At 37.8% G+C, this 21743-nt stretch overlaps 1 protein-coding gene across 1 annotated transcript in view; it reads left to right on the forward strand.

Annotated features, from left to right (window-relative positions):
• Positions 1–21743, forward strand: part of LOC118906362 (WD repeat containing planar cell polarity effector) — a 409302-nt gene that overhangs the window by 206432 nt on the left and 181127 nt on the right. The gene's annotated exons all lie outside the window — the stretch shown is intronic.

A 21743-nucleotide genomic window follows, 5' to 3' on the forward strand; every position in this document is an offset into this window, starting at 1 on the left:
TGGTGTATGGTCCTTTTAATGTGTTCCTGGATTAAGTTTGCTAATATTTTGTTGAGGATTTTTGCATCTATATTCATCAATGATAGTGGCCTGTAGTTTTCTCTTTTTGTGGTATCTTTTTCTGGTTTTGGTATCAGGGTGATGGTGGCCTCAAAGAATGAGTTTGATGGTGGCCTCATAGAGTGAGTTTGGGAGCATTGCTTCCTGTGCAATTTTTTGGATGAGTTTCAGAAGGATAGAGGTTAACTCTTTAAATGTTTGATAGAATTCACCTATGAAGCCATCTGGTCCTGGGCTTTTGTTTGTTGAAAGTTCTTAAATCACAGTTTCAATTTCATTACTTGTGACTGGTCTGTTCATATCTTATATTTCTTTCTGGTTAAGTCCTGGGAGATTGTACTTTTCTAACAATTTGTCCATTCCTTCTAGGTTGTCCATTTTATTGGCATGTAGTTGCTTACAGTAGTCTCTCATGATCCTTTGTATATCTGTGGTGTCAGTTGTAATTTGTAATTTTATTGATTTGAGCCCTCTCCCTTTTTTTTTCCTGATGAGTCTGGCTAAAGCTTTATCGATTTTGTTTATCTTTTCAAAGAACCACGTTTTAGTTTCATTGATCTTTTCTATTGCCTTCTTCATCTCTATTTCACTTATTTCTGCTCCAGTCTTTATGAATTCTTTCCTTCTACAACCTTTGGGTTTTGTTTTTCTTACTCTGGTTGTTTTAGGTGTAAGGTTGTTTTCTTACTCTAGTTGTTTTAGGTGTAAGGTTATGTTGTTTGTTTGAGATATTTCTTGCTTCCTGAGGTTATTGCTAAACACTTTCCAAGAGTGGAGCCTTTGTTTCCCCCAGTCTTGTGGAGCTCCTGCATTCAAGCCCCACTGGCCTTCAAAGACATATGCTCCGGGGGCTCCTCCTCTCGATGCCAGACACCCAGGCTGGGGAGCCTGATGTGGGGCTCAGAACTCTCACTCCTGTAGGAGAACCTTTGTGATATGATTACTTTCCAGTTTGTGGGTCACCCACCCAGTGAGTCTAGCATTTGATTATATCACGAATGTGGCCCTCCTACCTTCTCACTGTGGCTTCTTCTTTGTCTTTGGGTGTAGAATATCTTTTTTGGTAGGTTCCAATCTTTTTTATTGATGGTTGTTCAGCATTTAGTTGTGATTATGTGCGAGGACGTGAGCTCAAGTCCTTCTGCTCCACCATCTGGTGTCAGACTCAGGGCTTTGGCTTTGACTGGGAGAAATTTCTATCCATGGTGGCACCTGATTGAAGCTGCACACCAGTGAGAAAGACCCAGTCCACTCCCTTTGTAGACTTTTTAACAATGGCCATTCTGACTGGTGTGAGGTGATATCTCATTGTATCTTATATTTGCATTTCTCTAATAATTAGTGATGTTGAGGATCTTTTCATGTGCCTATTGGCCATCTGTATGTCTTCTTTGGAGGAATGTCTATTTAGCACTTCTGGCAATTTTTTGAGTGGGTTGTTTGTTTTTCTGTTGTTATTGAGTTGTATGCACTGTTTGTATATTTTGGAAATTAAGGCCTTGTCTGTTGCATCATTTGCAAATATTTTCTACCAGTCCATAGGTTGTCTTTTCATTTTGTTTATGGTTTTCTTTTCTGTGCCAAAAGCTTATAAGTTTGATTAGGTCCCATTTGTTTATTTCTGCTTTTATTTCTATTGCCTTGGGAGACTGACCTAAGTAAACATTGGTATGATTTATATCAGAGAACATTTTGCCTACGTTCTCTTCTAGGAGTTTTATGGTGTCATGTCTTGTTTAAATCTTTAAGCCATTTTGAGTTTATTTTGGTGTACGGTGTGAGGGAATGTTCTAACTTCATTAATTTACATGTGGCTGTCCAACTTTCCTAACATGACTTGCTGAAGAGACTGATTTTTTCTCCATTGTATATTCTTACCTCCTTTGTCAAAGATTAATTGAACATAGGTGTGTGGATGTATTTCTGGGCTCCCTGTTCTGTTCCTTTGATCCAGGTGTCTGTTTTTGTGCTGATATCACACTGTTTTGATTACTGTAGCTTTGTAGTATTATCTGAAGTTTGGGAGGGTTATGCCTCCTGTTTTGTTCTTTTACCTCAGGATTGCTTTGGCAATTCTGGGTCTTTTGTTGCTCCATATAAATTTTGGGATTATTTGTTCTAGTTCTGTGAAAAATGTCATGGGTATTTTGATAGGTATTGCATTAAATCTCTAGACTTCTTTGGGTAGTGTGGCCATTTTAACTATTAATTCTTCCAATCAAGGAGCATGGGGTATCTTTTCATTTCTTTAAATCAGCTTCAATTTTCTTTTTTTTTTTTTATAAATTATTAACATTTTTTTTTAATTAATTAATTTATTTTTAGCTGTGTTGGGTCTTCGTTTCTGTGCGAGGGCTTTCTCTAGTTGCGGCAAGCGGGGGCCACTCTTCATCGCGGCGCGCGGGCCTCTCACTATCGCGGCCTCTCTTGCTGCGGAGCACAGGCTCCAGACGCGCAGGCTCAGTAATTGTGGCTCACGGGCCCAGCCGCTCCGCGGCATGTGGGATCCTCCCAGACCAGGGCTCGAACCCATGCCCCCTGCATTGGCAGGCAGACTCTCAACCACTGCGCCACCAGGGAAGCCCAGCTTCAATTTTCTTTATCAATGTTTTATAGTTCTCCATAGTGTACAAGTCTTTTACCCCCTTGGTTAGGTTTGTTCCTAAGTATTTTTTGATGCAATTTTGAAAGGGGTTTTTTATTGTTTTTACTTTTCTGATATTTCATTGTTAGTGTAAAGAAATGCTACATATTTCTGTATGTTATTCTTGTATCCTGCTACCAAGGTGAATTCATTTATCAGTTCTAGTAGTTTTTGTGTGGAGTCTTTTGGGTTTTCTATATGTAGTATCATGTCAACTGCATATAGTGATAATTTTACCTCTTCCCTTCCAATTTGGACACCTTTTGTTTCTTTTCCTTGTCTGACTGCTGTTGCTAGGACTTCCGATACTACCTTGAGTAAAGTGGTGAGAGTGGGCATCCTTGTCTTGTTCCAGATTTTAGCAGAAAGGCTTTCAGCTTTTCACCGTTGAGTATTATGTTGGCTGTGAGTTTGTCATAAATAGCTTTTTATTATGTGAAGTTATGTTCCCTCTATGCCCACTTTGGTAAGAGGTTTTATCATGAATGGATGTTGGATTTTATCAAATGCTTTTTCTGCATCTATTGAGATGATCATGTAGACCATTCTCTAGGACACACTACATCCTAGGACACAAAACAAGCCTCAGAAAGTTTAAAAGGATAGAAGTTTTTTCAAGTATCTTTTCTGACTACAATGTCATGAAACTAGAAATCAACCACAGGAAGAGAAAAAAAAACGAAACGATTACATGGGGACTAAACAACATGCTACTAAAGAAAACCAATGGGTCAATGATGAAATCAGAGAAAATTAAAAAATATCTTGAGACAAATGACAGTGAAAACACAAGCATCCAAAATCTATGGGATTCAGCAAAAGCAGTCCTAGGAGGGAAGTTCATAGCGATACAGGCCTTCTATGACGCCACCATCACCCAGATACGAAAACCAGATGAAGGCACTGCAAAAAAAGAAAATTATAGGCCAATATCTTTGATGAATATAGATGCAAAAATTCTCAACAAAATACTAGAAAACCAAATCCAATAATACATAAAAAAGATCATATGCCACGATCAAGTAGGATTCATCCCAGGGTCACAAGGATGGTTCACCATATGCAAATCAATCAATGTGAAATAGCACACCAACAAAAGAAAAGTCAAAAATCCTGCTATTGTTAAGTAAAGGGGAGTACCATTCTGAGTGAGCAACCACAGGGTACACAGGTGGTCTAGTCAATCAGTTTTTATGAGCCCCCTTCATTCCAAATGTACTTTTTTCCTTCAAATGATGAAAATCAGACTGTTTATTCCTAAGACAAATGACTTCAAATGTTTCATTTTAATATAGATTTGTATACTTTATGGGGGATAAAAGGAAAGAAACCACCTTAGAGTTTTCTTTCCAGGGGCTTCCAACTACTATTCAGTATTTATTGATTAATAAAAATGCTAAGAAACTTTAATTTTTTGCATGTCTTATTTTGTACCAGAAATAGTTTATCTTTGAAAATAATCTGTATATATAGAGAGAGAGATAGGGGTAGTAGAAAATACTCAAATCCAGTGGTTACTTTGACACAATACAGAATAGCTGGAAATTTTAGCTGGGTTTCAAATATACTAAAATAATAAAATTATTATAGGAAAATAAAATTTTAGTGCTTTATGACTTAAAAGTAGTATATATATATTTAAACTGAGATCTAAATTATTTTACTTTTTAAATTGACATCCTATACAAAAACCGTAAGTTATAGTTTTAGTAAAGCACCAGGGACTTCTGACAAACTCATGGTTCTAGAATAAGTCAGAAACTTTGAGCTATATCGTTACTTCTATCCATACTTCACAGACAAAATTTAACATGCGCAGATTTATTAATCACAAGTTTTCATTCCTATTCTCAACATACACGTATCGAAGACAGGAGAAACTGGAGGCAAGCTCAGTTTAAGTTTCCATGAAGTAACTCTGAAAAACATTTCCCAATACTTTTTATAAACATGTCCTTCTCCCAGCATGTTTTACAGGGCCACTACTGATACTGGTATTTCATCAACTCAGATGTTATGCGAAGTCTTGATGTCCTTAGAACCAGAATATGTTGACACACATGTTGTCAGAAATCCTAACCAAACAGTTCTCTTGAGGGGAATATCCTTGGTTAAGCAGTAGTGCTGAAACTCTCCTTTGTCAGGCCTTATCGTTTCACTTATGTCCTTACTTTTAACATATACTTGCTGCCATTAATTTAGAGGTTTGTATTTTAATTTTTTTGTACTGATTTACTAGCACAGAATTATTCTTCAACTTAGCATTTTTTAAAAGATTTATTTATTTTTGGCTGTGTTGGGTCTTTGTTGCTGCGCATGGGCTTTTCTCTAGTTGTGGTGAGCGGGGGCTACTCTTCATTGCAGTGCACAGGCTTCTCATAGTGGTGGCTTCTCTTGTTGCAGAGCATGGGCTCTAGGCGCGTGGGCTTCAATAGTTGTGGCATGAGGGCTCAATAGTTGTGGCTCGCGGGCTCTAGAACTCAGGCTCAGTCGTTGTGGCGCACGGGCTTAATTGCTCCACGGCATGTGGAATCTTCCCGGACCAGGGCTCAAATCCGTGTCGCCCGCATTGGCAGGCGGATTCTTAACCACTGCACCACCAGGTAAGTCCAAGCATTTTTTATATATTATAATGTCAGTAGTCATATCACAACATACTGTTATCCTCAATGTCCCTGTGAGAGCAGTGAATAACTTCTACCATTATGTTAATGACAATAAAGTCAGTCTCTTACAGTTTACTTATCATAGCTGGCAGAAGAAGGTCTCAGAAATAATATCTTTAATAAATATTATAATACCAGAAATCTAATTACTATATGCCATCTCAGTAATCATCAAAAGCAATTATGAATAGCCTCTCCAAAGTATTGAGGAGGATGTACTAGTTACGAATGCTCACTGAAGTTCTAATTTACAGCTCTAGTATAGCACTTACAGACTAAGGTTTAGTCAGTTGTGTAGATAGCATGCAATAATTTTTGAAAAGCCCAAGCTTTGGAGTCAAACAGGAAAGTCAGGAGAGAAAGAGCCCCAGAAATCTGCACAAGGATCACCTTGAATCTTTGGCTGAACACTAACCTGTGCATGCATAGAGTGAGATTTCACACTGTGGGCAAAGGACAATGACAGGACAGGTCCATTTCTCCCAGGAATCCCTGCTGTATCAATTTATTGGCTGGGAGCAGCCTGTGGGGAATGTAGCCTCAGTGTAGATGCAGTGATGAATCTGACATCATGGCAGCTGGAGCTATTGGCTTATTTGTTTTCCTGAAGTTAGAGATCTGAGAAATGCATTCTTGTGATACCACTATCCACCATTTGTCTGTATAGATCTTTTTTTTTTTTTTTTTTTTTTTTTAAGAAATTCACGTTCTTTTATTTATTTATTTATGACTGTGTTGAGTCTTCGTTTCTGTGTGAGGGCTTTCTCTAGTTGCGGCAAGTGGGGACCACTCTTCATCGCGGTGCGCGGGCCTCTCACCATCACGGCCTCTCTTGTTGCGGAGCACAGGCTCCAGACGCGCAGGCTCAGTAATTGTGGCTCACGGGCCCAGTTGCTCCGCGGCATGTGGGATCTTCCCAGACCAGGGCTCGAACCCGTGTCCCCTGCATTGGCAGGCAGATTCTCAACCACTGCGCCACCAGGGAAGCCCTGTATAGATCTTTTTATCCACAGCAACTACTCCATGGAAACTGACTGGAGACAAAATGGGAGGTTAGTGAGTTAAACTGCATCCACTGTTGCTGCAGTTCATCTCAGAGTTGCAAGGTACTCATCCTCTCCCTCATCTGCTATCCATTTTATTTCTCCTTGCACAGTTTGCCATAGCACTCAGGCATTTCCACTTCATTGAGTATTGGCCTTTTTTTTTTTTTTCAGGCTACTAAGAGCCATTCTAGCAGCAATTTATACCATCCTTTGGGGTCCTTGATAGGATATTAAATTCAGTATCCTGAAAAAGTGCCACCCACGTTAATAAATTATTTATCCAGTCTTCCATTCCAACTCCCCTGTTTCTGCTGGCACATGCTAGCTAATTCTTTCAACTCTTTAAGTGTGTGGTCTCCTAGCTTATCAAGTCCAGCATATTCTCAGCTAAATTGTGCTGAGATTTAACCCTCGTTATCAGCCTGGCAACCAGGAGAGTAGTAGAGGCATTTCCTGAGGGGAGGGAGTATCTTTTGCATTGTGGGGAGAGGTCTGTATAGAATGTTTTAGCACAGTGGAAGTGCTCTCTCAGATTCAGGGGGTCTGCACTGTGAACATCTTCAAGGGCATCCATGCAGCTGTACCTAACCTAGATATCAGTACCTTCAGTGTTCTTTTTTTTTTTTTTATTTTAAATGTGGCTGTATTTGGAGATGAGGCCTTTTAAATTTATTTATTTATGGCTGCGTTGGGTCTTCGTTTCTGTGCGAGGGCTTTCTCCAGTTGCGGCGAGTGGGGGCCACTCTTCATCGTAGTGCGCGGACCTCTCACTGTCACGGCCTCTCCCGTTGCGGAGCACAGGCTCCAGACGTGCAGGCTCAGTAGTTGTGGCTCACGGGCCTAGTTGCTCCACGGCATGTGGGATCTTCCCAGACCAGGGCTTGAACCCGTGTCCCCTGCATTGACAGGCAGATTCTCAACCACTGCGCCACCAGGGAAGCCCCCTTCAGTGTTCTTAAATAGGGCCTTGACTTTAGCAAAGCAGACCTTCCTTGATGATTCATCCAAATGTCCCTAGAGCTCTGTGACTGTTAACAGTTAGGTCTTCCACCTGTCAATTGTACCTTCCATTCAAATGCAGTAGATAAGGACCTCTATAAGCTACCAGAGTGGCTTTCTGGCTGTCACACTTAGCCATTAACTGTAAAGAGCACTCAGTCTCTTATTATGATTCCTTGGGGCATAAATACAACTTAGTAGTCATCGGCCTATTCCACTGTCTACTTACTAAACACTGCCCATCCACAGCCTCCACCCCCACTCCAGTACGCCACAGAACAGTTCAAAGGAAGGTTTGGTTTGGCTCTCTGGAGCCCTCAAGCCAATATTGCCACTCGAAGAATCCGATGTCAGTCAGGAACAGGACTGCCTTAGTATCCCTTACTGCCCTCATTTATTTCCTAGGAGCAGCTTGTGGAAAGTGTAGCCTTAACACAAAAATACAATGACACATTTCAAAATGGAACAGCTGGGGCTGTCAGTTACACTCCCTTCAGTAGGAGATCTCAGAGCGATATTTTCATGAATGCCACATTGGGGTCTATAAATAGAAGTGGGAGAGACATCATGAAAACAGCAGAGTAGGGAGCTCCAAGAATCAGTCCCTCCAGTGAAGCAAACATTCAGCAAACAAAAACTGAGAAAATTAACTTTTTAAAAACTCTAGAATCTAATTTTTAAAACTTGTAATAATCAGGGGAGTGCTTACTAAAGACAGAGACTGCTAACTTTTGGTAAGAAAGCATTGCTGCATTTTTGTTTACCTGTCTGCCATCCCCCATTCCCCAGTGTGACAATAGCCAGCATTTCTGGTGTCAGCTAGCTGGTGCCAGAGGGCAACAATGGATCTTTTTCTCAAAAACTGGTCACGAATTTTGACCAGACTTGTGGTTTCCAGAGGGACCAGTGCAGAAGCTTGGCTTTGTCTCACCTCCCTCAGGCTGGAACAGCATCTTTGGCAAAAGCACTTGTGTATGTCAAAAGCACTTCAAGACATATTATGCATAGCTGTCTCTCAGGCAAGGTATGGAGAGTGGGGAAAGCAGCAGACAGATGGAAAGACTTGAGAAAGAGAAGGCTTAAGGTGAAGATTTTGGGGGAATAAAGTTCTTGAAGGACTACCTCATATACCAGGGAATCAGGGGTACAACACACATGCCCACAGCAGGATGCATGCTCATAAAAGACCTGAGAGAACCCCAGACTTAAAACTCTGGAGGACCTTTGGGCTGTGCACAGCAAGAATGGAATTCTGAGGCTGAATTGTACATAGGTAGCTTGGCTAAGTAGTGAAAGCATGCCTTAGCTCAGAGGCAATCTACAAAGACTGAGAGAATTGTTTGTTTGTTGCTTTAGAATTTTTTTAAAAATCTGTCACATCAGTCTGTCAGGATGTTAAAAATATCTGGCTGATTGCTGAGATAATGAAACAGAGATTTCAGTGATCACACATGACAAGGAATATAGGCTTTGCAAAAATAGTTTGAGAATGTCACAAAACAAATAGATGACTACCCTCAAAAGCAACAACAGTAAAACCTGGAAGAATCTGATTTCCAGAGTTATCACATTATTATATTCAAAATATCTTATTTCCAGCAAAAATTAAAAGGCATACAAAGAAACAAGGAAGTATGGCCCATTCACAAGGGAAAAAAAATAGCATCCCTGGGTAAGCACAAACATTGGGCTTTACTAGACTAAAACTTTATTTTATTTTTATTGGAGTATAATTGCTTTACAATGTTGTATTAGTTTCTCCTGTACAGTGAAGTGAATCAGCTATATGTATACATATATCCCCTCTCTCATGGACCTCCGTCCCCCACCATCCTACTTCTTGGTCTTCACAGAGCACTGAGCTGTGCTCCCTGTGCTATACAGCAGGTTCCCACTAGCTATCTGTTTTACACATGGTAGTGTATTTATGTCAAATCTAATCTCCCAATTCATCCCACCCTCCCCTTCCCCCCGCTGTGCCCACACGTCCATTCTCTATGTCTGCCTTTCTATTTAGACTAAGACTTTAAATCAGCTGTCTTACATAAGCTTAGAGAGGTAAAGGAAATGATAGACAATGATGTAAAGGAGATCAGAATGATTTCTTACCACATAGAGAATATCAGTAAAGAGACTGAAATAATTAAAAGGAACCAAATAGAAAATTCGGAGCTGAAAAGAAAAATTCACCAGATGGGCTCAACAGCAGATTTGAGCAGGCAGAAGAAAGAATCAGTGAATGTTAAAATAGGACAATTAAAATTATCACATGAGAGGAAAAAGAATGAAAAAAAAAATGAACAGAACCTGAGGGACATGTGGGATGCCATCAAGCGTATGCATTATGGGAGTCTTAGAAGGAGAAGAAAATTTAGACTAACTGCAGGAATCTACATATCCAAGAAACACGAAGAAATTCAAGTAGAATCAATCCAAAGAAATCCACACCATTCAAAATGTCAAAAACCAAAGACAGAATCTTGAAAGCAGCAAGCAAAAAGCAACTGGTTTTGTAGAAGAGATCCTCAATAAGATTAACAGCTGATTTTTTTATTAGAAACCATGGAAGGCAGAAGGTAGCAGGATCACATTTGAAGTATATAAAGAAAAAAAATCAATCAAGAATCTACACCTGGCAAAATTATCCTTTAAAAATGAAGGAAAATTAAGATATTCCCAGATGAAAGCTGAGGAAGTTTACTGCTAGTTGACCTGCCTTATAAGAAATACTAAAAAGTGTCCTTCAGCCTGAAATGAAAGGACGGTATTTCAAAGCAGTACAAAGAAATAAACAATACAAGGAAAGAAAACTATGTAAGTAAATATAACAGCCAGTATTATTATATTTTTGGTTTGTAACACTTCTTTTTTCCCCATTTGATTTTAAAAACAGTGAGTGCAACAAAAATTGTAAATCTGTTAATGGGCACACAGTATTTAAACAGATAACTTTGTGACAATAATAACATAAAGGAGAGGACAGAGCTATATAGAAGTAAAGTTTTGTATGCTATTAAAGTTAAGTTGATATAATTTAAACTTAGATTGTTATAAATTTAAGATATTGTAATCCTTAGGGTAATTACTAATGAAATAACTAAAATAAATATAAAAGAGGAAAAGAGAAGGATCAAAATGGTACACTAGAAAAATTTAATTATATGGAAAAGAAGGCAGTATTGCAAGAATTATGGGACAAAAAGACAGATGTAGAAAATAAATAGTAAAATGGCAGAACTAAGAGCTTCTTTATCAGTAATCACACTAAATGAAAATGGATTAATCCCATCAATTAAAGTACAGAGATTGAAAGAGTGGGAAAAAATGTGATCCAACTGTATGTTTTCTAGAAGGGGCTCACTGTAGACTCAAAGACACATATAGGTTGAAAATGAAAGGATGGAAAAATATATTCCAAGCAAAAGCAAGATAGGGTGGCTTTACTAACATCAGACAAAATAGACATTAGTAAAAAAGTTTTAGAAGAGGTAAAGAACAACATTATCCTTAAAGGGACAATGCATCAAGAAGATATAATAAATTAAAACATATGTGCCCCAAAATAACAGAGATCTGAAACATATGAAGCAAACAGTGATGGAATGGAAGGGAGTAAAAAGCTGTACAATGATAGTTGGAAACTTCATCACCCGTTTCAATACAGGATAACACATCTACATAGAAGATCAATAGAGAAATACAGGGCTTGAACAACAGTATACACTGACTAGATCTAACAGACACATACAGAGGACTCTACACACAGCAGCAGAATAACATTCTTCTAAAGTGAGCATGGAAGATGCACCAGCATAGACCACTATTAGAACATAAAACAAGTCTTAATGAATTTAAGAAGACAGAAATCACCCAAAGCATACTTTTTTTTACCATAGTAAAATTATGCTAGAAATCAATAATGGAAGGAAAACTGAAAATTCTCAAACATATGGAAATTAAACAGTACGGTCCATGGGAGATCAGCTAAGATGGCAGAGTAGAAAAACCCTGGGCTCGGGACTTCCCTGGTTTTGCAGTGGTTAAGAATCTGCCTGCCAACGCAGGGGACAAAGGTTCAGAGCCCTGGTCTGGGAAGATCCCACATGCCATGGAGCAACTAAGCCCATGCGCCACAACTACTGAGCCTGTGCTCTAGAGCCCACAAGCCACAATTACTGAGCCCACATGCCACAACTACTGAGCCTACGCACCTAGAGCCCGTGCTCTGCAACGAGAAGCCACTGCAGTGAGAAGCCCGAGCACCGAAGAGTAGGCCCCACTTGCCGCAACTAGAGAAAGCCTGTGGGCAGCAACAAAGACCCAACGCCCATAGATAGATAGATAGATAGACAGATAGATAGATAGATAGATAAATGTTCCTTTAAAAATAAAACAAAAAAACCTGGGCTCACCTCTTACAAGCAAACCAAGTCACACCTATTTGCAGAACAACCATTGATGAAAAAGACCAGAACCTAACAGAAAAGATCTAATACAACTAAAGATATAAAGAAGGAGCCACAATAAGAAAGGTAGTAGGGGTGGAGTCATGCTATAGTCAAGTCCCACACCCGTGGGTGGATAACCCACAAAAAGGAGAATAATTACAACTGCAGAGGTTCTCCAAAGGAGTGAGAAGTCCAAGCCCCTGTATCAGGCTTCCCAGCCCAAGGGTCCTGTACTGGGAAGATGAGACCCCAGAGCATTTGGCTTTGAAGGCGAGAAGGGCTTACTTTTGGGAATCCTAGAGGGCTGGGGGAAATAGCAACTTCACTCTTAAAGGGCACACACAAAATTTCACATGCTCCAGGGTCCAAGACAGAAGCAGTAATCTGCTAGGAGCCTGGGTCAGACCTACCTGCTGATCTTGGAGATTCTCCTGAAGAGGCAGGAGGCAACTGCAGCTCACCCTGGAGACATTATGATTGTTGTGTGTTCCCGTTATTCCTTCCTGTCTTTGACACTACTCTTTGTTTTGAAGTCTATTTTATCTGATAATTTTAGCCATTCTAGCATTCCTATACTCACTGTTTTCCATCCATTTACTTTCACACTGTGTCTGTATATTTACAGTGGATTTCTTATAAACAGCATATAGTTGAGTTTTGCTTTTTTTAATCCGTTCTAACAATCTTTATCTTTTAATTGGAGTGTTCAACCCGTTAATATTTATGTAATTATTGATGTGGTTGAAAGTCAATCTACCATTTTATTTGTTTTCTGTTTATCTCTTCTAATATTTGTTCCTCTGTTCCTTCTTTCCTTCTTTTTGATTATTTGAATATTTTTCAGAATTTTGTTTTAATTTATCTGTTTGCTTTTTTAGCTATACCTCTTTACATTATACTTTTTAGCTGCTCTAAGGGTTGCATTATATATCCGTAATGTTCCACAGTCTACTTAGAGTTAATATAGTACTATTTCATGTAAAATGTAGAAATCTTACATCTCAATTGGTTCATTTACCCACCACACTTCATCCTTTATGCCAGGGGTCCCCAATCCCCGGACCATGGACTGCTACCAATCTGTGGCCTGTTAGGAACCAGACCACACAGCAGGAAGTGAACAGCGGGTGAGCAAGCGAAGCTTCATTTGTATTTACAGCCGCTCCCCATCACTTGCATTACCACCTGAGCTCCGCAGATCAGTGGTGGCATTAGATTCTCATAGGAGTGCGAACCCTACTGTGAACTGCGCATGTGAGGGATCTAGGTTGTACGCTCCTTATGAGAATCTAATGCCTGATGATCTGAGGTAGAGCTGAGGTGGTGATGCTAGTGCTGGGGAGCAGCTGCAAATATAGATTATCATTAGCAGAGAGGTTTGACTGCACAGAGACCATAATAAATCAATTGCTTGCAGACTCATGTCAAAACCCTCTCAGTGAGTGGCAAGTGACAATTAAGCTGCATCTTACGGAGTAGACTGGACATAAGCAACACACTTCAGGTGTCACTGTCTCCCATCACCCCTAGATGGGACCATCTAGTTGCAGGAAAATAAGCTCAGGGCTCCCACTGATTCTGCATTATGGTAAGTTGTATAATTATTTCATTATATATTACAATGTAATAATAATAGAAATAAAATGCACAATAAATGTAATGTGCTTGCATCCTCCCCAAACCATCCGCCCCCCCAACCCGGTCCATGGAAAAATTGTCTTCCATGAAACTGGTCCCTGGTGACAAAAAGGTTGGGGACTCCTGCTTTATGCTATAGTTGCCGCATGTATTACCTACATATGTTATAACCCCCACAAAACAATTTTATAATTTTTGCTTAAAACAGACATATGTATGTTAAAGAAATAAAGGAAAAGATCTTCTTTACATTGATCACTTGTAGTACTTTGCATTATTTATTGAAGAACTGAAGTTTCCATCTGATATCATTTATTTTAGCCTAAAGAACTTCCTTTCGCCCTTCTTATACTGCAGTTCTACTGGAGATACATATCTTAGAGGTGTTTTTTCCTTGAAAATGTCTTTATGTCACCTTCATTCTTGAAAGATACTTTTTGCTGAATATAGAATCTGTGTGACAGTCTTATTTCCTTTGAGTACTTCAGACATTTATTCCACTGTCTTGAGATTATTCTATTTTTGTCTAAATTATTAAATGGGATATTTAGCTCATCAATTTTTAACCTTTCTTCTTTTCTTAATACAAACACTTAAGGCTACGAATTTCCCTTCAAGTGTCTCATTTGCCCAAGTTTTTCATTTACTTCTAAGTATTTTTAAATTCTATTATAATTTTTTCTTTGACTAATGACTTCTTAGTTTCTAAATGCATATGGATTTATTGCTTATCTTTCTATCAAAAACTGCATTGTTGACAGACTCATTATATATATTATTCCTTAAAATTTATTGAGACACGTTCTTTTATTTACTAACATAATTTTGTAAGGATTCAATGTGTGTTTGAGGAAGATGTGTATCCACTAATTTATGAGTGACAAGTTCTATGTATCCATTAAATCCAGCTGTGTAATTATGTTGTTTAAGACTTCTATTTCTTTACGAATTTTTTTACTGCTTGGCCTAGCAAAAATTCAGATATAACTTTTGAACTTTCCCCTTCGTTGGTGGGCTCATTATTTATTTTAATTCTATCAGAGATTTGATCTATATATTTTTAGTCGATTTTATTAAATGCATCCAGTCTAGAATTTTTGTATCTTCCTGGAGACATGAAACCTTTATTATTTTGTTCTTACTCTTTCTATCTCTAATAATTTTTTTTCAAGAAACCATTTATCTGATTATATAGCTACCTTAGCTTTTTTACAAGAAAACTTTATTGAGGTTTAATTTAACTACCATAGAATTTATTCACTTAATTCTACAATTCAGTGATTTTTTAGTAAATTTTCAGATTTGTAAACCATTATCTTGATCTAATTTTAAACATTTCCTTTATCCCAAGAAGATCCCTCATGCCCATTTGTAGTCACTCCCTTTTCCCAACCCTAGCCAACCACAAATCTACTTTCTGTTTCTATAGATTTATCTTTTTTGGACATTTCATATAGATAGAATCATACAATATTGCTTCTTTAACTGTTAACGTAATTTTTTTAGTTCATCTATTTTGTAGTATGTATCAGTGCTTCATTCCTTTTTTTTTTTTTTAACATCTTTATTGAAGTATAATTGCTTTACAATGGTGTGTTAGTTTCTGCTTTAAAACAAAGTGAATCAGTTATACATATACATATGTTCCCATATCTCTTCCCTCTTGCATTTATTGCTGAAACCTGCTTCATTGTTTAGATATACCGTATTTTAATTCGTTCATTCATCAGTTGATTGACATTAGGGTTGTTTCTACTTTTAAGCTATTCTGAATAATGTCACTGAGTATACGTGAGTGTAAGTCTCTCTGGGGTATGTTTCATTTCTCTTGAGTAGATACCTAGGAATTGCCATGAAATTGAGTGTAATTATATGTCAAATTTATGTGTAATATTTTCAGAAACTGCCAAACTTTTTCCCAAAGTGGCTGCATTACTTTACATTCTTATCAATAATTGTCTTCTATTTTCTTCTATCCTTTTACTTTTAACCTTCTTTGTATGATTTAGATGTGGCTTTTATAAATAATATAAAACTGGATTTTACGTTTCCAGTTTGATACTCTGTCTTTAAACTGGTGAGTTTTAGTCCATGTATATGATTATTTTTATATTGAGCTATTTCTGTCTTCCTTTGTGCTTTCTATTTTCCTGTGCTTCCTTTTATTCCTTTCTTGTTTTTCATTTTTATTTGTTTAAATTTTTATTGGAGTATAGTTGATTTAGTGTTGTGTTAGTTTCAGGTGTACACTAAAGTGAATCAGTTATACATATAAATATATCCACTCTTTTTTACATTCTTTTCCCATATAGGACATTAGAGAGTATTGAGTAGGGTTCCCTGTGCTCTACAGTAGGGTCCTTATTAGTTATCTATTTTATATATAGTATTATGTATATGTCAGTCTCAGTCTCCCAGTTTATCCCTGCCCCCCTTTTCACCCCTGGTAATCATAAGTTTGTTTTCTATATCTGTGACTCTATTTCTGTTTTCTAAATAAGTTCATTTGTACCATTTTCTTTTAGATTCCACATATAAGTCATATTGTATGATATTTGTCTTTGTCTGACTTACTTCACTCAGTATGATAATCTCTAGGTCCATCCATGTTGCTGCAAATGGCATTATTTTGTTCTTTTTATTTATTTATTTGGCTGCATTCGGTCTTCGTTGCTGCACGCAGGCTTTCTCTAGTTGCGGCGAGTTGGGGGCTACTCTTCGTTGCAGTGCACGGGCTTCTCATTGCGGTGGCTTCTCTTGTTGCAGAGCACAGGCTCTAGGCACAGGGGCTTCAGTAGTTGCAGGATGTGGGCTCAGTAGTTGTGGCTCGTGGGCTCTAGAGTGCAGGCTCAGTAGTTGTGGTGCACAGGCTTAGTTGCTCCGCGGCATGTGGGATGTTTCCAGACCAGGGATTGAACCCATGTCCCCTGCATTGGCAGGCAGATTCTCAACCACTGCGCCACCAGGGAAGTCCTATTTTGTTCCTTTTTATGGCTCAGTAATATTCTATTGTATATATGTACCACACCTTCTTTATCCATTCCTATGCCAATAGGCATTTAAGTTGCTTCCATGTCTTGGCTATTGTAAACAGTGCTGCAGTGAACATTGGGGTGCATGTATCTTTTCGAATTATGGTTTTCTCTGGATATATGCCCAGGAGTGGGATTGCTGGGCCATATGGTATTTCCATTTTTATTTTTTTAAGGAACCTCCATACTTCTCTCCATAATGGTTGTACCAATTTACATTCCCACCAGCAGGGTAGCAGGGTTCCCTTTTCTCCACACCCTCTGCTGCATTTACTGTTTTTAGATTTTTTGATGATGGCCATTCTGACTAGTATGAGTTGATACCTCATTATAGTTTTGATTTGTAATTCTCTAATAATTTGTGACATTGAGCATCTTTTCATCCGCTTTTTGCCATCTGTATGTCTTCTTTGGAGAAATGTCTATTTAGATCTTCCACCCAGTTTTTGATTGGGTTGTTTTTTTTATATTGAGGTGCATGAGCTATTTGTATATTTTGGAGATTAATCCCTTGTTGGTCGCTTTGTTTGCAAATATTTTCTCCCATTCTGTGGGTTGTCTTTTCGTTTTGTTGATGGTTTCCTTCACTGTGCAAAAGCTTTTAAGTTTAATTAGGTCCCATTTGTTCAGTTTTGTTTTTATTTTCATTGCTCTAGGAGGTGGATTCAAAAACATGTTGCTGCGATTTATGTCAAAGCATGTTCTGCCTACGTTTTCCTCTAAGAGTGTTAGAGTGACCGGCCTTACATTTAGGTCTTTGATCCATTTTGAGTTTATTTTTGTGTACGGTGTTAGAGAATGTTCTAATTTCATTCTTTTACATGTAGCTGTCCAGTTTTCCCAGCACCATTTATTGAAAAGACTGTCTTTCTTCACTTGTGTAGTCTTGCTTCCTTTGTCATAGGTTAATTGACCATAGGTCTGTGGGTTTATCTCTGGGCTTTCTATCCTGTTCCACTGATTTATATTTCTGTTTTTGTGCCAGTATCATACTGTTCTGATGACTGTAGCTTTGTAGCATAGCCTGATGTCAAGGAGCCTGATTCCTCAAGCTCTGCTTTTCTTTCTCAAGATTACTTTGGCTATTCAGGTCTTTTGTGTAGCCATACAAATTTTAAGATTTTTTGTTCTAGTTCTGTGAAAAATGCCATTGGTAATTTGAATCTGGGATTGCATTGAATCTGTAGATTGCCTTGGGTAGTATTGTCACTTTGACAATATTGATTCTTCTAGTCCAAGAACATGGTATATCTCTCCATCTGTTTGTGTCATCTTTCATTTCTTTCATCAGCACCTTGTAGTTTTCTGAGTACAGGTCTTTTGCCTCCTTAGGTAGGATTATTACTAAGTATTTTATTCTTTTTGATGTGATGGTAAGTGGTATTGTCTCCTTAGTTTATCTTTCTGATCTTTTGTTGTTAGCATATAGGAATGCAAGAGACTTCTGTGTATTAATCTTGTATCCTGTGACTGTACTAAATTCATTGATGAGCTCTAGTAGTTTTCTGGTAGCATCTTTAGGATTTTCCTTTTTGTTTTAACTTTGTATTTTATATTGGAGTATCGCTGACTAACAATATTCTGATCAGGTGTACAGCAAAGTGATTCAGTTATACATATACATGGATCTATTCTTTTTCAAATTCTATACAAGAGTGATGCTTATCCTCTCTGTATAATTTGAAGATATGTCCCTACTATCTTCTACATCCCATTCTTCGACTACTGTCCAGAGTAGTTCTGCCTCCCCCACCCCCATTTTTGCTCTTTGCTCAGGGATTCTTACTCTAGTTTCAATCAAGGGACTTTGTTTAGTTGGTTATTTTTTGGTTGAGAGTGTGGTACCCTTGGAAATTTCCTTTCTTTAGGGTCCTGTGTTGTACTTTAACATATATTTTATAAGCAATCTAGTTGGGAGTGCCCTTTGATATTTTTAGTTGTCCATACTGCCAGATGCCAATGCCAATTCTTTCATTTTATCATAATGTTAATCATTACTCACCTAGAAAGAAGAGTACCTCCTAACCTGTCCACCTTAATTTCATATTTTCCAATTTCAATTAATCATATATATGGTTGCCAAATTGACAGTGGACATATTAGACATGCTCTGTGGTTTGTCACTGCCTTGACAGGGGCATGGTCTGCTCCCTATTTGCTGGAAGTAGAGGCCCCCAGATCCGTTTCTTACCTGTGTTCTGATCTGTGGTGTCAGGTAGGTGGGATTGGAGCACTCCCACTGGCAGAGAAGCCACTCAGTATTCCTCCTCTGGAGCTGCTCACCTGGGTGTGCTCTGTTGTGTCACCTTTCACCCATTGTGCGAGCTCTCAGATTACCCTGTTGTTGGCACTGCTCTTGGCCACACCTTAACTGTGGGTATGCCAGCAGTTGGCCCTGCTGTCTCTCAGTTGTTGTTTTCACCAGGGCACCAGCATAGATCCACTGTTCTTGGTTGTTTTTTTAATACTTCTTGAATGTTTTTCTTTTTCAATTCACTCAGCCTCAACCCCCTCTACCTATACTGCTATTCAAGCAATTTATACAGTCTTTTAGTGGTTACTATTTGAAATCTGACTATGCATAGTTACCAAAATGAAACAGTTATTATCTTCAACAGTACAAAAGCAAAGACCTTAGCACTTGATTTACATGATATAGTAATTAGTATTTTCTGATCTTAAAAATATCAGACCATTTGTGTGTGTGAATGTATGTCTGTGTGGTATTTACCTGTATATTAACCAAATCATTTTTTTTGAGCCATTCCTTCTTGCTTCTCAAACCTTCCTTCTGGGATCATTTTCCTTTTTCCTGAGTTATGTTCCCTAGAAGTCCCTTTATTGAAGATCTGTTGAATGCTTTCAGTTCTGTATATCTGAAAGTGTCTTTATTTTTTCTTTAATTGTTGAAAGAAAGTTCCACTGTCATATTATACAAGAGTAATGCTATTTTCTCTCTATAATTTGAAAGTATGTCCCTAATGTCCTCTACATCCCATTGTTGCCATTGAGAGGTCTGGTGTCAGTCTGTCTGTATCAGTAGTTCCTTGTAGGTGATCTGTCTTCTCTCTGGCAGTTAAGATCTTTTTATTTTGGAGTTCTGCATTTCCATTACAGATGTCCATAATTATAGATTCTTTCAATTTATCCTGCTTGATATATATTGTCCCTCTTGTGTTTATTGATTCATATCATTTATCAGCTTGGAAAATTCTCAGCCTTTAACTTAATTACCTGATTAGACATGTTAGACTTTTCATGTTCTCTGTATTGCTAACCTCTCTTTATATTTTTTTTCTCATTTCTCTGTACATTTTCTATAATTCCTTACTTATGCCTCTTTTACTTCACTAATTCTCTCTTTGTGACAAATTATTTAACTCCAGTTCAGGTTTTCATTTCCAAAAGTTCTATTTTATTTCTTAAAAAATCTACCTGGTAATTTTTTTTATTATATCCTGTTGTATGCTTATTTTCATGGTTCCATAATTATTTCTTTTAAAATCTTATGCTGAATTATTTTATATTCTAACTTTAATAATTCAGTGATCTGAAATCCCTGGAGAAGTAAATCTGTTGTTTATTTTCTAATTTTCCATCACAGTAGCTTGTTTTCTTTTGTATTCAGTGATCTTTCATTGTGAACTCATACTTGTTTTATTTTAATTTATGGCAATCCTGATGGCTTCTATCAAAAGTGCTTTAATCCAGGCATGGATTTTCTTTTTATTTTTTTCTACCAAAGTTAGGGGCACTAATAACCTGGGATCATTTTAGCCCATGTCTTAATCAAAAGTCTCAGGCTTAGCCCCTTTACCTTGAGACTTGTTCAGGGCTCAGTCTACTGAGGGTGATGGTCCAGAGTAGTTCTGCCTTTTTTCCCCCCATTTTTGCTCTCTGCTCAGGGATTCTTACTGTAGTTTCAATCAAGGGACTTTGGCTAGTTGGTTATTTTTTTTTTTACTTAGAGTGTGGTACCCTTGGAAATTTCCCTTTTTTTAAGAGTCCTGTGTTGTACTTTAACATATATTTTATAAGCAATCTAGTTGGGAGTGCCCTTTGATATTTTTGGTTGAACATACTGCCAGATGCCAATGCCAACTCTTTCATTTTATCATAATGTTAATCACTACCTTTCACCTAGAATGAAGAGTACCTCCTGACCTGTCCACCTTAATTTCATATTTCCCAATTTCAATTAATCATATATATGGTTGCCAAATTTATGTATCAATGGACATATTAGACATGTTAAATTTGAGTTTCCTGGGAATAAAGAGTTTGGAGCTCAGGAAATAAATGGATCCTAGAGATTTATGGGTCATTGATATAATTATCAATGCCATAGGAGTGGGTAAGGTTACTGGGGAAAACTTCATGGAGTAGGCAGAGAAAAATTAACTTAAAAAGGAGACTAAGAAGATGAATTCTAAGAATTGAGAAAACAAAGAATGAATCTCCAAATGCAAGGAAAGAGAGGGTTTCAAGGAGGGGAAGTTAATAGGGTCAGATATGGCCAAAAGGGTACACAAGATAAGAACTTATCTTTAAGTTTGAACATTAGAAGATGGATAATTTACTACTGCTAGAAAAGTTTCATTGGAGTGGCAACAAATGCAGAATGGCAGTGAATGTATGGAAGAGTAGTACAACTTGCTGATCCTCTGTCTTCTTCCTCATTACATCCCACTTCCACTGTATATATAATGAATCATTCAGCTTCCTGGAACAAAACACAATTTTCTTCTGATCTCCCATAGTTGAAAGGGATTCAAGCAAATACTGGAGATACTAGTAAGTAGAGCCAGGGAGGAGATGGGATAACAGTAATCAAACACAGCATGGAAATTGTGAAGTGTTTCAGGTTCTGGACCTACCAGCTCATATGGAATAATAATAAGCCTTGTGTGTTTGAATTTTAATTGTATTAGCTATTTCACTAATAAATGTATGTACTCTGTCAATAATAATATTATACATTTCTGACACGTTTTATTTGAAATCTCATATATTTTTTAAAAATAAATTTATTATTTATTTATTTATTTTTGGCTGCATTGGGTCTTCATTGCTGCATGAGGGTTTTTCTCTAGTTGTGGCACGCAGGGGCTACTCTTCGTTGCAGTGCGCAGGCTTCTCATTGTGGTGGCTTCTCTTGTTGTGGCACATCATTATATTTTATATCATTTTATTTCACAATATAAAACAGA

The sequence above is a fragment of the Balaenoptera musculus genome, chromosome 13, assembly GCF_009873245.2.
Source record: "Balaenoptera musculus isolate JJ_BM4_2016_0621 chromosome 13, mBalMus1.pri.v3, whole genome shotgun sequence".
NCBI lineage: Eukaryota > Metazoa > Chordata > Mammalia > Artiodactyla > Balaenopteridae > Balaenoptera > Balaenoptera musculus.